The 17550-nt window shown below is 43.6% G+C and overlaps 1 protein-coding gene across 4 annotated transcripts in view; it reads left to right on the forward strand.

Moving 5' to 3' along the window:
* The first annotated feature begins 2747 nt into the window (after positions 1-2747).
* Positions 2748-17550, forward strand: part of KCNN2 (potassium calcium-activated channel subfamily N member 2) — a 363080-nt gene continuing 348277 nt past the window's right edge. For 3 of the 4 annotated variants that reach the window (XM_074360473.1, XM_074360474.1, XM_074360475.1), the window contains exon 1: positions 2752-3280. The gene's annotated coding sequence lies outside the window, so the exon portion shown is untranslated. Of the gene's footprint in view, positions 3281-17550 lie in introns of all 4 variants that reach the window. The other variant, XM_074360476.1, reaches the window with a different exon arrangement.

A 17550-nucleotide genomic window follows, 5' to 3' on the forward strand; every position in this document is an offset into this window, starting at 1 on the left:
ATTTCTCTTGTGCCTCATCCTGGCCCTGGACCATAGAGAAAACACAGTACGAAACCACCACCGCCAGGTATCTTGGGGGAGGTTTCTTGGAAGCTTCCATCTGCCTCTTTATTTTACAGCTCATTGGCCAGAACATGCAGAGCGCATCTGGCTGTATGTCTAAAAATCAGGGGTCCTCTTCTTTTGAAAGGGAGAATGAAATTGGGGTGGATAACTAATCCTTTCTGTCAGAGGCATACACTTTACAGAACCCAGTTACTACCTTCTAGAGCCTAATTTTTTAGGAGGGGGAACAAGAAACTGTACAAACTTGTGTTGAGCTTTGAGTTTTTAGCTAAATAGAAATACTTTCCCTTAGTACTCCCTTGGAAAACTTCACAGAGTGTTTTTATGTTTAAAAAACTTTCATATCTCTAAGTACGATCCTCAGGACAGCAATGAACCACTCTAAGCCGACGATTCTTTATCCCAGGTGTCAAAGTGTATCTTATATAGATTAGCAGCAGGACTTTTTAAAGGTCTTTTGAGGGGATATCTTTTTTCCCTGGAAGAAGACAATGTAGGGTTAGTGACCAGGAGCCTCCTGTATACATGGAACGCCCTCAGGGATCTGCTTTAGTACAATGAAAAGGAAACCCTACTTACATTGTGGACTTACATAGATAAAATAGGTTTTATTTAAATGCTTCTTTGTACAAATTCAACCAAATCAACTCTAGCTCATATTTGTGCAGTAATAATAATATTTCGTGTCTGTTGAGCTTTACCACTGGCCAGGCACTCACCTATGCAACTTCAGTAGGTGATCACATTGAATCTCACAAGAACCCTATGAAATGTTTACTAATACTCTTACTCATATTTTACAGATAAGGAGTTGAAGCACAAACAGGTAAAATAAATTCCATAAGATCGTATAAACAGCCAGGACGAACTCAGCACATGGTGCTCCAAGGCCTTCTCTTGTATCTCCCTGATTCACTCCTGGATCCTGACTCATCCCAGAAATAATATATTCAGGACCCTCTCTGTTCTAGGGCAGGAAAGTGAACACAGGAAAAAATGTTTCAACAGCAGGGAATTTGAACCAAAAGGGGTTTCCACTTAGTCCACAGATGACTGGAAAGTTAAATTAATAAGAAGCCCTATTCCAGGATCATTCTAATTGAGTACAGTTAAGTAAATAATAACCTCTTACTGTATTAGGATCAGTTATAAAAAGAAAACACAGAGACTGGAAGGTGGACGACAGGGAAGAAGAGGGGTAGGGCTGGTGGGCTTAGCACCCCCACTTCTGACCTGCATGAGTGCCCTTTGATGAGGTCCAGGCATCCTTCCACGTCTCATAAACAGAGCCCTCCTTCAGGGCTGAGTTCTGAGGTCAGATGCTGTTCCGTGTGCCTCTGAAGCACCTAGGGGTCCTCAGGGGCTTTACACAGCACAGGGGCTCAAGAACTGTTTCAGGAAGGAGTATTTGAATGAAGGAGCTTGGGAGCCTTCTGTATGATGAGGGTAAGAATAGGAGCACACATGGTTTCTCCCGTATGACCAGTATCCACTGGGGCCAGGAACCCGTATGTGACACCATAACTACCCTGTTTTTTTTTTTTTTTGTGAAGGGTCAGTGTGGGATTTGATACAGAGACTATCTAGATATGTGTATCATGCTGACAGACAGCCCTGAGACCCCCAGTAAGCCCGCAATTGGATGACAGAGGATGTGATCCTTCATTGCTCTTAGAGTCCCTTCAACCTGTTTTGACCGTGTGTGAGACTGATAGACAAAAACCCAAACAGGTTGAGTGTTGCAGAAAATATGAAATGAGCCTGAAGACAGTGAATCCATGGAGGATTTTTTTAAACTAGGCACCTGATAACAAAAGGTACCCAGCATGACACACCGCCTGTCTGCAGTTCACCCGTCTCAAATCCTCTTGACTCTCTTTCTCTCTCTCTCTCTTTTTTTTTAACTTGGAAATGTAATAAATGAAAGACAGACTGCATAGAAGCAATCAAAATCCCGAAGGCTAGAGATATTTCTGCCATTCACAGAATGCATGAAAACCCCCTGTCTCTGGAAGGCTCTCCCAGCTCTCAACGCTCAGCGCGGCTGGTGAGTTCCCTGCAGCAGCTGGAGTGGAGCTATAAATAGAGCGGGGCGCGAAGCGCCCTCCGGAGGGGGAGCGGGCGGGAGATCCCGGGCTCTCCGCTCCCTCCGCTCCCCACCCCTCCGGCGCCGCAGCTGCGCGCTCATGGCCGGGGAAGCCTGCGGGGCGGGCGGGCGGCGTTAACTGCCGCGATGCCGGGCAGCTCCGGGCTGCAGCGGGTAGGGTGTGATGGCGAATACGCTGCAAAGGGAAATGCAGATAACGCTTCTGATCTTGTACTGGGAAAACCACAGTCTGGGATTCCTCTCCCTCCCTCTCTTTCCCCTCAAGCTCTGGTTAACACTTGTAATTCGGCCTGAAAATACACGAGAGAGGGAATTTGTTCCATGACTTTAAAAAGAAGAAAGAAAGAAAAGAAAAAAAAAAAAAACCGAGCGGCTGAAATCCATGCCTTTAGATTAAAATCATCCCAAATTTGGTCTTGGGAATGGTGTTGGCTGTCATATTTCAGTGTAGGGTTATCTCCGCGCGTGCTGCTTACTGGACAGTTACTTTCCTTGGGAGGGAACGATCAAGAGCTGTGTGTGTGTGTGTCTGCGCGCGCGCGCGTGTTATTTTTGGCGCATGCACACCCCCTCGGTAGCCTCAAGGTCGGCAATACCCTGAGCATTCCGGGCCCCCCGCCGTCTGGGCTTGTTCCTGCCAGCCAAGGACTGGAGGAGGGAGTCCCCAGTCCTGGCAGGGCATCCTGCGATCAGGTTCAGTGTTCAGCAAGGTCGGTGCTGAAGCAGGGACCAGCTAGTGGGAGCTGGGCTCCCAGAAGGTGGACCCCGAGCAGCCACCAGTGGGCGGCGCGAACCCGGCCAGGCCCCCCGCGCGCCCGGGCTCCCCCGGTGGGTGCTCAGAGCCCCGGAGAGGAGGAGCAGGGAGGGGCGCGTCATTCTCCCGGGCAGCGAACTGTCACGGAATTTGACACCCCAAGTGGCAGCTGGTCCCTGGCCAGGACTCCTGATCCTTCTCAAATGGAAACAGTTTCTCCCAGTGAACCTGCCGGAATTCTCAGTGGAATCTCACTTCGGCTTTGCCTCCTGGCGCATTTAAGCAAGGCCGCATTTACCACTTTGAGACCGGGAAGGTTCCAAATGGAGAGGGGCTCCTGGTTGCAGAACAAGGTAAGCTGGAGACTAAGGTGACATTGACTGTGGACACCAGATTTAATGGGGACCATCCTCCCCCTAGGCAAGGTGATGAAATGAAGTTTGCCTTGGGCTTCCCCTCCCCATCCCCTTCCCCAGGCCTCTTTCTGTTTCACCTTTTCCCTGCCCCCACACATACCTTATAAAGAAAAATTACCCTGGGTGGGTAGGGGGTGGAGGGACTCCCTCATGTCCTTATTTTCAGCATTTTCTTATTCTGCACTACACGCAGATGCCACAGTACGACTTGAAATTTCCCATCTCCCCTCCATCTCTTGCGCCTACTCTCCTTTCTCCCTTGCCCGAGTTCCCTGCTGCCCCTTTTCTTAATGCAGCCTACTTTAATTTCTTTGCCATCTCTGTTTCTAACTTCCATTCTCCCTCTTTGGAATTATGAACCAAAATGAAGGGAGAGAGTGGAGAATGTGGTGACCCTGTGTGTGATGTAATGCTCGGGCTCTAGGGTGTAGGGGTTGATGGTTTAGGAATCATTTCTTTCTCAAGCCTTGTTGAGCACTCTGTGCTGTTATTAAACTTCTTCATGTGTGGGATGACCAGAGCATTTTCTTGAAAATAAGCTGCCCCTCCCCCCAATTTTCCTCCCAGAGCCTCTCTCCTTTCCTCTAGGCTGCAGGAATAGGTGTCTGCAAGACCAGGCGGGTGTAGAACATGTGGGAGAGGAGAAAGCTCCTTAGATCCAGGCTGGTCTGGTGCCCCTGTGCTCTCATGCCATGAAGTAGTAATAACTATAATCACACATTAATCACAATAATCATTTATCAAGCACTATATTTGTGGGATTTTTCTCATGAACAATTAGAACTCCGTGAAGGATTCCTATTTATCTCTTTCCTTTTTCTTTTTCTTTTTTAACATGTGGGGCAACTCAGGAACAGATGATTTAAGTAATTTGTTCATAATCACACAGCCATTAATTGGGGAAGCTGAGATTGAAACTCAGAAGTCTGACTCTGGACCGACCACAACTCTTAACCCACTACATATCTCTGTCATCACATATTCATCCATCCACCCTGAGATACAGTAGTGAACAAGGCAACCAAGATCCTTGGATCTTATATTTTAATTGAGAGAGACAGACAATATATCAGCAAACAGACTAGATAACTTCAGGTAGTGGTAGATGCCACAAAGGAAAGAGAACAGAGTATTATACTAGAGAGCAATGACCTTCACATGGAGAGCCAGCAGGGAAGTTCTCTTTGTAGTGGGAACATTCATGCTGAGACCTTAAAGCATTGAGGAGAGGAAATGCAAATAGCTAGTGAACATATGATAATTATTACCTTCAGTAATTACAGAAGTGCAAATTTAAGTCACACTGGGTGTCCCCTGTACATTCATTTGGTTGGCCCCAAATTAAAAAGATTGACAATATCAAGTGATTGAAGAAGATGTAGATCCACAGGACCTTACAGCGTTGTGGGTAGGAGTCTATAAACGGGCACAATGACTTTGGGAAACAGTGGGCATTATAGCCCAATATGAATATTTATACACCTGTGATCCAAAGTCCAACTCATTTTTAGATTTATATCTCTTAAAAACTGTTGTGCATGTTCAACAGGAGACATGTCCATGAATATTCATAACAGTCTGGTTCCCAAAAATGAAAAAAATAAAAGAACTCCATCATCAAGGAATAGATGAACAGTATAATATTGTTACACAGAGGAATATTATACAGCAGTAAAAATGAATAGACTAAGTGACACATAGCGATATGATTGGATGTAAGCAATATAATATGTGAAAATTGGTTGAAAGATTATATATAGCATGATAATCTTATAATAATAAAATTACTAAAATGAAAAAACCCTACTACTTAGGAATATACATAGTTGCAATAACATTATAATAATAAGTAGGAAAGCAAGATATGTGAACCTGAGATTTGAACACGTGGTTACCTTGGATGGGGAGAAGCAGGATGACCATATGGTTGGAGGTGAGTCAGTGGCAAGGTCTCAGTTGAGTTTTGGCTGGTAGGGCCAGATGTGCTTATTACATTGCTAAAAATAACTAGTAAAGAATGCAATATGACAGGCCATGTGTGGACTAATGATGAGAGTATATGATGAACCAAATATTAAGACTAATCCTGTTCTGTGTACTGTGGTCTGAAGTGGTTTAGGAATCATTCCTTCCTCAAGCCTTGTGTAAGTGGAAGGTAGGTAGGAAGGAGCAGAAGGCAGATATCTCAGTCAGGGAATGGTAGCTTGAGGTTTTTCAGGAAGAGGAAGGTGGCCAGAGTAAGGATGGGCAGCAGATCAGACAGGCAGGCTGGGATCATGCAGGGCCTTGTAGGTCAAGGAATAGATTGAAGGGTTTTAAGCAGGAGTGAAATAAATGGATTTAAGGTTAAAAAGGCCTCTCTGGTGCTGTGTGGAGAACAGACTAGACGACGGGAGGGGCCCTTCGGAGGCCACTGCAGTAGGAGAGGAGAGAAGATGGTGGCAGGAGTGGGACTGTGTTTCTGCAGGTTATTTACTGCAGAGGGCACCAGCCTGGAGGTCAAATCCAGCCTATACTCCTCTTGCCAGCAAACATCCTATCACAGGGTTGTGAAGGCCTGGAGGAGGGGCACCTTTTTCAAACTTGCATAAAGGGCTCAGGACCAGCAGCAGCCCACTGGTGATCCGGGCCGTGAGAATGGATTTGAAGAGAAGTTAGATGGATTCCGAACACATTTTGGAGGTAGAATGGACAAGACTTGTTGATGGACTAGATATGGGGGCTGGTCAGGGAAAGAGAGGAGTCAAAGGTAACACCTGGATTTTTTAATTTGCCTCTGGGGATGTTGATGGTGTTTACAGAGAAAAGGAAGAGCAGGGAAGGGGAGAAAATCATATTTTAGATATATTAATTTTGAAATGCTATTAAATGGTCAAGTGTAAATAGGGAGCTGGTTTGAATCTGAAGCTTGAAGGAGAATTTAAGGCTAGAGATTTAACTGTGGAAACTATAAGCCTGTAGATGGTATAGTTCAAAGTCCTCTGCTTAAGTTGTTTTCAGATTGTGAATTCCTTTGGGGCAGAGAGATGTTGTCTTTTTTTTTTTTAATCTGCAAAGGAGGGTAAAGTAGTATAGGTGATCAGTAAATATTGGTTGCATATAGACGTGGAGAAATAGAAGGTTCAGGGAAGAAGTGTCCTGGGTGACACGACCCTGCCAGGGGCTAAAAGTTAAGGCTGTGTCCTTGTCAATTCCCCCTGAGGCTGAAGCAAGTCTAATGTTGGTGCCATTGTCACATGCAGTACTGAGCTTCATAATACCCTCTGGGGCCAGACCTCAGGGGTTGGCCCTGCCCGACTACCTTTGGGCCGACGAGGTTCTCTTACGTCATCAAATTTCATCGCTCTGCTGACATCTAGTTCCCCAGCCACCACCCTCCCATTGCAGTTCCCATCTCTTTACTGATCTGTCTCCTTTCTTCCAGTGGTGCCCCTTGGCCCTGTTCATTGGTGTATCTCTAGTGCCAGCACAGTGACTGGCTTATGGGATGTATGCAGGAGCTCTCAAAGGATAGGAAGGGGGGAGGAAGAAGAATTCCCCTTTTTTCTTGGCTTTTAAGATGGTCAGGATGAGAGCATCCCATTCTCACTAATGATAAGTGCACAAGGACCTCTCTTTCCTCAGACAGCTGGGTACAGTATTGCTTAAAAATGTAAGCTTTGGACTAAAATAGCCCTGGAATTCAGTTCAGGCCTACCACATACAGCTTGATGAGGTCACTGAACCTCTTCTACGGACTCAGTTTCTTCATCTGTCAAATGTGGAGAATAACAAAACCTTCCTCATGCTGTCATTGTGAATTTTAAGTAACATAATGATGTGAAGCTTCTTAGCACAGTGTCTGGCACATAACAGGGACACAGTAAAAGTTTAGTTGTTCTTATTTTCTAAGGCATTTCATTTAATTGTCAGTGCCTCCTTCATTGACTGACTTCAAGGAATGCTTCTGAGAATTTAGGCTCCTCATCCAGAGGCGCCTGTGCTCTGGCAGGGAGGTAGTAGCCATTTTTGGCAGATGGGAAACTATTCCTGGGCACATGGGCATTTGCTGTCTCGTTTCTCACATTACGCCACGTAGTATTCCACTGCACATAATTCACGGCCAGCCAGGAGTCTGAATAACCGTGAGGATTCAGAATGTATTCATTCAACATTCCATAAACAGTGATTGAATGTCTTACTATGTAAATGGAGATGCAGTGATGACTAAGACACAGTCCCTGCTTTCAAGGAAATCACAGTCTAGTTAGGGAGGCTGACAGATAAGCAGACATTTACAATGTACATTCATAGGATTACTTCTGGTCCAGGACCCCAGCCATAAGACCCTCTGCCCAGTGCTGGGAAGAATGGTGTGAACATAATAGTTACTAACTTGGGTCTTTGGACTCGTTGATCAATAAAAATTGGTAAGATGCCAGATGAGAAATTCAGGCGAGGCTTTATTGGAACTGGTGCTGTAGCAGGAGGGAGTGAAAACAAGTTAATGAGTTTCCTTGCTTGCTCTCCATTCTTTGAGGGCTGGCTGGTTTCTTAAAAGGGGTGAGGGTAGGGGTGGATCAGTGGGTCTGGCCAGAGGGGTGGCTTAGGTGGTCTGCCTCCCTAATTGGTGGTGCTGTGTGCAGGAATCATGTGCAGTGCCCTGCCTTTTCTCCCAGCACCTTGGAAGTGGCAGTTTGTGGCCTTTTTGTATCTTATTGTTTATAATCACCCCAACCGCAGGTGTGCATGGGTGCAGTTATTTTCAGTCCCTTATAGTTTCTTTGTATTCTGTTACTGGAGGAGACTTTGTCCAGGTGCAAGCACTCCAGTAAAGGGTCCCAGGTCCCAGGCTATCTCAGTAATAGTGATGGTCCCTTGGATTTGCACGTATATTTACAAACTACAAACCAGTTCACTTTTAATTATTTCATTTGATTTTCATAACACCTTCATGTCGCGTAGGTAGATTACTACTCCTGTTTTATGAATGAAATCCAAGACTCCATTGAGCAGATGCATTTACATAAGGCACACTGTCTTATGCCATGATCTGTCCTTCCAGCCTCTTCCGCTGTCCCCATGCAGGGGTCTGTCTAGCTCACCACTCTTGTGAGCTAGGGTTTAGTTTTGATTCTGAGTTTTACACCCTTGGATTTGATGGCCAAGTATAGCTTCCCTGTTGGGACCTTTGCTCTCTGTAGACTTAAACTGACAACTCATCCCATTTGATCAGCTTTGTCCAAACCTTCCAATCTCTGGGACTCACTCTTGGTACTGGCCACGAGGCAAAGCCCAGGTGAGGATCAGGACAGTTCCCCTGAGAAAAGGAATCAGCGCTAGAAGCTTGGTGGATTAACCATGCTTGTGCAACTGGGAAGTGGAGGAATTGACAGAACTTTTCATTCCCCAGTTTCACAATGCTTGTTCAGTCAGTTGTATTGCTGGCTGTTTCTACGCAAAGAATATAGGAGTCATTTCAACCTCCTTAAAAATGGAATGACTTATTTGTAATTTTTCAGAGATATTTTAACTGTAGTTGGTCATTTACGAAGCACTTGGAAGTCTTCCGATTCAGAATACATCATTGAATAAAATCTGCTTAGGGTTTTTACATAAAGAATATATATATATATATTTAAATTAGGGAAAGTAAACCTCACGAACTTGTCATGTGATTATAACATGGGAGAGTGAGTTTGTTGCTGAGCAAATGCATTTTTCAAATCTATTGTATTTATTATATTTGTAGAGGATATTAGTAGGTGTTTGTGCTGCCCACAGAATGTCTGGGTGGGGCAGCTCAGACACCTCCTGCCAGGCCTGCAGTGCAGCAATACCGCAGTTTCACAAATACCGAAGGAGAACTTCCTTCCCCAGCTCTTTAACCATACCACAATAACTTTGATTATATTAGCTTCAGCAAGGGGTCAGTTGGTTAACTGGTCATATTCTTTGAATTTAGTTTGTGAAACATGTGAAAAATAAGAGCCATTATTTATCAAAGGTGAGTTCTCAAAAGAGTTTTTTAAAATTCCATTTACTTCAGTGTAATAGGGATCAAGTTACATGTTAATTGACTGGTAAAGAAATACTACTACCATTTTTCTTCTGTATGAAGGGAGACTGGTCTGAATTCCTAAAATGTCTGAATTACACTGTCTGTGAGGGTTTTAAGAAATAGCTTTGTTTTACTTTCAGTTCATGCAGTAATAGTACTAACACAGTGTTTTCGATGAGAGTTTCTTCTATGTATGGCTAAAATTCATATGCAATTATTAGTATCAGTTGACTATAAATAGGTAAGTGCGAAACAAATCTGGTTTTGTTTTAAAGTGGTTAAAATTTTACGGTACTAATTTGCTCAACATAACTCTTCCTTGTACCTAGGTAAACTTCAGCCTAAGCTACTTAACAAGGACATAATTTATAAATTACTGAAAACTGAATGATGTTTTGCTGTAAATTCACATTGAAAACCAAGACTTCACTCCCAGATGAAACTTGAGTTTCTGCTTAACTTGAAGGGAGAGATTTTTTTCCTTTCAGGTTGGAGAAAAATTTACAACCTGACGTGTGTAGACGGCTTTGCTGTCTTCTGGAAGACTTGGGGCTTGTTAGCTGCAGACAGCTGTGCTCAGCGCACTCCTTCCAGACTCCAGCCTCTGTTGTTGATATAAAAAATTTTTACACAGCCCCTCAGATAAAAGGCTGCCAAAAACTACACCAGAAACAATGATGGTCATGTATGTGTCTGAAGATGCTGGCTGCTTGTGGTCAGGGCATCTCTAGCCAATTAGCATTGATTGAATCTTCCTGCTGTGCTTATTATACTTTTACTGCAAAACAGAATCCCGGTTTTGCCTCATGTGGAATGGTAGAGACAGATGCAGAGGATAGCATGGCAGGCCGGGCCAGACCACTGTTTCTCAAATTCTTGTCTTTCCAAACACAGATTTCCAGACCCTAGTCTCAGATATTTTGACTCTGTTAGAATTTCCCCAAAGGTCCATTTCTAACAAGCTCTCAGGTGAAGCTGATGCTGCAGGTCCACGGAACACCCTTCAAGCAGCACTGGCCTAGGTCATGAATTTGGAGGAGACTCAGGTGTTAACAGTGGGAATGAATTTCAGAAACCAAATTCACCAGAACATGACTAGTCCTGCAGAGGTGGGGAAGGCAATGTTATGCTGCCCAACTGTTCAGTGGGACCCACATCGTCCTGGTTTTAGCACTGAAAGTCTCGTGTCCCAGGAAACTCCTCAGCCCCAGGCAAACTGGAAAGTTGGTCATCATACGAGACAGTCTGGGCTGGCTTAACACGGCAGCTTTATTGTGCTTTAAAGTGACGGGTGTTTGGCTTAAATTTTAAGCTCAAGAAAAGCCACTGAGCGTGCTGTGGAATGACACGGAATCACGTGTAACAGAGGGCTGCCAGTTAGAATCTTCAGCTTTTCTAAATCTCTTTTCTCGTAAGTTCTGGTAGGTTGGGGAATTCCCAAACTTGTCTGCACATTGGAATCACCTGTGGAGCTTTTAAAAAGAAAAACGAAACAAAGGGATGCCTGCCTGCTACCTGCCATTTTGAATTTATTGGTTTAGGCTGTGAGCCGGGTTCTTAACCGTTGCCAGAGTTCCCCAGGTGATTCTGATTGGCAGCCGAGCCTGGGCGGCGCTGCGGCGGGGCGTCTCCGAAGATGGCGGCCTTCAATAGCTCCCGCTTGCCGCGCACACGCCGTTTTCACAAGAAGCGTCTATTTCCTGTCCGTTGAGTCACGCTGCCTTTGACTCTTGCTTTGAACAGTAAAATTTGGTGGCGGTGAGTTCTGGGGCTTGTGGCCCGGTAGGCTTTGCTTCTTCCCCGCGGGAAGCCGGCCCCCATGTGAGCCGTCTGTCTGCCCATCCCGAACCCACGCTGCTGTGAGGACGCGCCGCGCGCCGCGCGCCGCGGGGAGGGCGAGCCGCGGCCCCAAGGAGCAAGTTTGTGGGGACATTTTCTGGGGCCTTCTAGCACACTCCAGCTAACAGCTGACTTTGGCCAAGTGTGACCCCAGCTGGTGCCACCGCGCTCGGAACCATGCAGGCAAGTCCCCCCTCATATTTGCCTTGGGTCATTTCACTTTGGGTGGTTTGTTTTATATACCTGAATCGTAAGTGTGGGCCTGGTAACAATAACGCAAAGGGGGCATTTCGAAAAGCCCTGTGTAAGTGAGGAATGATTTATTCGTCATCCAGATCAAAGTTCAAAGCAAATTCAAACCATAGTGCTGAATATTTGAAGGGGAAATTCTTAATTATATGAATACAGTTATTAGTGATAATGACCAAGAGATTTCACTTGTCAACATAGTAGATTCAGCAGTGCTTTCTCTTGGGTCCTGTAGAAGGCAGAGCCCAAAACAATGCTCATAGTGCTGTATCAGTTTATTTGGGCTATGCAACCTAGGAAAGCGAGGGTAACAGGCAAGAGAGAAAGAATGTGATGTGATGCAGTGTAGTGCCGTGTATTGCCACACTCGCTACTGTGTAATAACGAGCTGTGGTCACTATACTATCTTACTTGGCATCTGGGGCTTCTCTGGAACGGTTGCAAAAAGGAATGGTACCTTGGTGTAGTTCACGCACGAGAAAAAGAAAGAGGAATTTAGCTTCCCGGCTCCCTCTAATTTAATTTTTCCCTGTTAAAGTTTCACCACATGGGAAGCTAAGTCTACACACTCCTGCCTCTCAGTGGATGCTGAGGAATCTAGGTACCATCCTACACAGTACATTATTCTTCCACGTCCAAAAGTGGAGGGTGCCACACCTGGGTGTAGTTGAGGAGCTCAGTAACACCGGGAGGAGGAAGAGGTTGAGGGAATCTGAGAAGGTCCATGGTGCTTTTGTTTGTCTGTTTGTTTATTGGTTTTTTACCAAAATGCATACTATGAGGTCTCTTACTTTGATACTATTTTTGCAAACTACATTCTGAGGCTGAGATTATCCATTGGTATAGATTGCCATCCTGCTTTTAACCATATGCTCAGTATCAGTTCCAAGATAAATGCGGTATTAGCCTTGACTGGTCTTTTCCCTTCCAATAATCTTACCAGACACAACAGTCTTCCTGGACATTTGCAAAAGTCAACTCCAAGGATTTGGTTTTTCTTTTACTGTTTGGCAGAGCCAGGTCTCTTTTCTCATATAAAATGGAGTTTGCATGCTTTATAGCCTTGTGACACCATTGAGCTGTCACTTCCGAACACCCATCCTTTTTTTACGTGCTATTAACTCTTTTCCTAGTCAGGCCTTTTTTTTTTGCAGTGGGGAAGGAGATTATGAACAAAAACATTATGTCATGTTTAGTTATGTCATGAGGTTAGGCAGTTCCTAAACATCAATGGTTTTAGATGACTCTTAGCATTATATTTTGCAACCCAATCCCACCCTGACACTAGGAGCCATTATGTTGGAGAATCAAGTCTGTTTAACAAATTGAAGGGTTTATTGTTCTGTGTATGATTTGGGGGCGAGGAAGGATTTGTCTTCACTAGTTTCTCATCTTTGCTTATGGGATTTTTTTTCTTTTAATTATCACATGTGTATAAGTAGTGAAGATCACCTAACTTCAAAAGGGCAGGCAAAAATAATTTTGTCTATAGTTAAAGCTGTGAAATTAATCTGCCCATTGCTTTTCCTGTGGACAGATAACCTCCCACTGAGGTGATTGATTGACTGTGATGATACCCAGTCATTAGTTTTTCTTCGCTCCTTGGGGCAAAGAGAGTTAGGCTTCCTCTCATTTTTATAGAAATATACCCAAGTAGTAAGCATGGGAAGATTCTTATGCCCCAGAGAAAGAGATGAGGATTGCAAAACACCTCATGTCTTTTTTGCCTCCCGATGTTGCAGAGGCTGAGCCTGTGGTATCATTGTTTTCCAGTGATGATTATTAGGTTCACCTTATTCTCAAATGGAGTTGTGGCATGCAATCCGTGTCTAGCTAGTCTCTGCTTCCTACTAGGGTGAATTTTCTAAATGTTCCCCTGATCAAGTGATAGATCTTTGGACCTAATGGTTGCTCTTGAATGGACGGTATATGCTGTATACGGAGAAATAGAGGTGTTTTATTTAAGACTCTTTAGTAAATGAAAGAAGTCCGAATCACACTGTCTCAAATAAAAAAGGAAATTCTCGGCTTTTGTGAAACAAAGAGTGAGGGTAGGACCAGCTGTATCCAGGATTCAAGCAATGAAGTTATAAACTCTCCTCCTTTCCCTCTGCTCTCCCCACAATGTTATCTCTAATTCTTGGTTCTTATTTTGTCCAAGATGGTGGTGGTCTCAGACACGATTTTCTCTTGTGGCTCCAGGACCCACGCTGACAGATTTAAGCTTTACCTCTAAAGCTTAATTTTGTTTTAACAAAAATTCTGAGAGTGAGTTTAGAAGGCAAGCCATGTTCAGACTTGGGAGGACTCTGAGAACAGAAGAGTGGTGATTCCCCAAGGGAAATTTAAGCTGTTGTACTAGAAAAATGAGAAAGGGTGCCAGTCTGGCAAAAACGATAAATGTCTGCTTCTTTGGGAAAAGAGACCCACTACCTCCTAGCTGAGAGACTTTAGCCTTGAGAATCATATGCGTAGTTTTGTCAGTTATCTGAAAATGGATCCAAGTTTCAGGGCTAGACTCACATTAACTGAGCCCAGAGAGACTGATGTATAAACCCTTGACTGATTTATTCACTCACGATGAGGACATTCAAATGACCTCAGATGCCAATGTTGATAGAACAGCCTATTTTCCCCTCTTAATAAAATCACAAGGAAAGCCAATCCTAAGAAACCTGCTAAATGAGGATGCATCAGGACAAGAGGAGATAATACAGTGGTCCTTAGTAGGATCTGCCCTGGGAACTAGAGGCCTGGGGTTCTCAGAGGCAGAGCAGCATGGTTCCTGGATGGTATACCGAGAGTCTCTATGAAGTATTGATGTTTTGGACTTCTCTTTTGGCCAGTATTTTTCAGTGTGTCCTCAACTAGCTACATTAGAATCACCAGGGAGCTTGATAAAGTGCAGATTTCTGGCCTCACTCAGACCTGCTGAGTTGGAATTGAAAAAAATCTACATTTCAACAAAGTCCTCTGGTTTTGTCTCTGCAGTATGAGTTTCTTCTCTAACCTGATCAAACCCTCTGTTCACACAGTCTTCATTCTGAAAGGATATAAATGATCAGATTTCTGCTTAATAAATTATTAAACATTTTGGTTTTGATGACCCATCACAGCTCTCAACGTAAGGTATTTTTAGATTCATTTTGATGATAAAATTCTGATTAGAAAGTAATAATGTAGGAAGTAGGGAAAGAATGGAAATTTATAATGAGTTTGGTAAAGTCATCTGTAATTTAATTACCATTCTTGTCTTTCTTTGTGTGTGTATGTTTCCATATCCTGTTCCTTCCATACAGGGATCTGAGTATATTGTACATAATATTTGATTCCTGCTTTATTTACTACAATTTAATTTGTGAGCACCTTCCCATATTGTTAGTCTTCACTTAGATGATATTAATGGCTATTCTCAAAATTTCCACTCGTCTATTTTATAATTTTATAGACAGAATTTTATTCCCACAGATCATTAATCATGTATAGTGCATGTTGTTTTTATAAGTGTGGAAGGAGATATTATGTGTTACTTTAAAATTAAGCAGATAGAATCACAATATTTTACAAACAAAAGCTAACTTTTTCCAGGAGGGAAATTTTTACATACGTTCTTAATAAGGGAATATTATAACAAAGTCACCAAGGTCTTGTGTCACAAGATTGTTAGGTACATTTAACCTCCTGTTACTGAACTTGTTTGTAAGTTTAAGTTAAAAAATTAACTTACATGAAATATTCTATTAAGCATATTTTCTGTAACAAATTACTTTGCCTCAGGATCAGTCATCCTTGGAAGATAACTATTAAATGTATCTCTGAATATGACATGAGAGATTTTGTGCCCTTTAAAAGACAGACTTGGGCAGAAACTCAGCTTCGAGCTTGTAAGATACAGAAGAAATAGGCATTTAACAGAAAATGTATGATCCCATAAAAATTGTATGCCTATATGCAGTCCTGGCAGACTTTACTAATTCACTGTCCCAGGTCAGCTTAGCCTGGCCTGCACCATGGGCCTCATATTTGCAGCCAGAGCTCACGAAGTGTTTATTCACACAGTTTGCATGGGTGAAAGCCCAGGCTGCTGTCACTTCTGCTGTCACACGTTCCAGGTCCCCCCTATACAGCGCAAACTGACAGGGAGAGACTTCAGAGGCTCTGCCTTCCCCCGTGCTGCTGGAGGGGCCAGGGGACAGTCAGTTTGGGGGGGAGGAGTGGTACTTGATGCACAATGAAATGGACTTTGACCAAAGAAAGATAGGCGAGGAGGAGCTTGTGGCTAAATTGCTGGCCTTTCTTCTCCTCCCTGCAGAGTAGTCCAAGATGCAGGTGTTCATACTCCCTTCTCCGAGATGGCGTGGAAGGCTGCGTGGCCAGCTTCATCCACAGAGCTCTTGCCAGCTGGGTTACACACTCCCTCCTCTCATGTGTTCTTCCACTCCTGCCTCACTCTTGCTTCCCTGAGAGTACAGCCCACTGGGGCATATTGCCATCACAACCTCTTTTGAAATGGAATCTGATCATGAGACTCTTCTGTTTCAGCCTTTCTCATGTTCCCCTTGGCTTCTGTCTTGACTGTCCTTACCCAGCATGGGACATAAGACTCTCGTGGTCCAATCTGGCACCTCTCTAGCCGTCTCTTTCATTGTTCAACTAGCATGTTTGTCATGTTCCAGCTACACTTTATTACTTCATATTTATCCAGTGAGCTGTGCCTTTACCTGTGCAGTTCCTTGTCTTTCTGGTCTTCCTCTATTCAATAATGCCAACTATTCCTTCAAGAGCGGGTCTTAGCATCTCCTCTGGGAAATTTTTCTAGTCTGCCTCTTAAAGAGGCCAGTGAGCTGTCAGGCAGGACTTCTGAGAGTTAACTTGGTTAAATTCCCACAGACGAGGAACTAGCCCTAGTTTCTACAGGTCAAGAAACTCATATTTTGCCAGTATCCTCAACAATGATCAGTATCGTCAGAACTGGTGCAAACTAATCAAACTCATGGAGACAAAGCTTTAAGCCCTAATGATAATTTGTCAGTTTTATTTGTCAGTTATAATCATGGAGGACTGTGATGCTACACATACACATCCCTGAGTAGGATAGACCAGGATTCATGGTCAACTAGCGTGTGACATTGGACAGGTATCAAATCTCTCTAAATTCAGTATATTTATATGTAGAACTGTAGAAATGATACTTTTTATTACTCAGAAGCATGAGGAATTAATGACTTTTTCTAAATTCCAGTCATTCATGTAGAAGTTAGATTTTCCAAGTTCAAAGAATCAGTCAAGGGTAGATCTAGGATTGGAACTCAAGCAGTTTGGCTCCAGAGTCCATGTGCTTCACCACCTGTCCTAAATAGTTTTCTTAAATTGACTACTTTTTTTTAAACATTAATTTTAGGCAGAATAATGATTTTTTGGAAATCATAAGGGTTGATGCACTAGCTGTATACATATAATATATGTATTATACATATCATATATGTAAAGATAATTGGTTGCAAAGAACAGAGTCCACTCTAACTAAGCTAACCAGTAAGAATTTTGATTAAAGGATGTTAGATAGCTCCCAGAATATCTGGAAGGCCCAGAGAGGCAGCCCTGGGAACAGAAATTCAGGAATACTGGCAGCTAAGAAGCACACAGCCAAGAGACATACCCTCAGCCTCCAAGCCTGGTTTTGCGGAAACACCACTGCTCCCCTACAGCTGCCCCCGAACGACCTTCACCACCCTCAGCCTTGTCAGGACGTCTGAACTCCCATTCTGGGCTGAGCAGATCATACTGATCATTCCCACAGTGACATTTGGTGAAAGTGTGTCTGAAAAAACTTAGGTCACGTGCTTGCACCGGTGCTGCAGAGGATTCCAGGGAATGCTGCTTGAGTTTTTTCTGACTCCTAGGGTAGAGAAAGGCAACTACCATGGTACTGGAATTAGGGGTTAAGTCAAAATACAGTCTCTGCCACACACATCAGAAAAAAAAGTTCGTTGGTAATTGCTGGAAATCTTCATATATATAGAGTATATGCTTTGCACTCAGAAAGAAAATGAATTTTTACGTGGTGTGCTGGGTCTGT

Source organism: Camelus bactrianus, chromosome 3 (assembly GCF_048773025.1).
Source record: "Camelus bactrianus isolate YW-2024 breed Bactrian camel chromosome 3, ASM4877302v1, whole genome shotgun sequence".
Classification (NCBI taxonomy): domain Eukaryota; kingdom Metazoa; phylum Chordata; class Mammalia; order Artiodactyla; family Camelidae; genus Camelus; species Camelus bactrianus.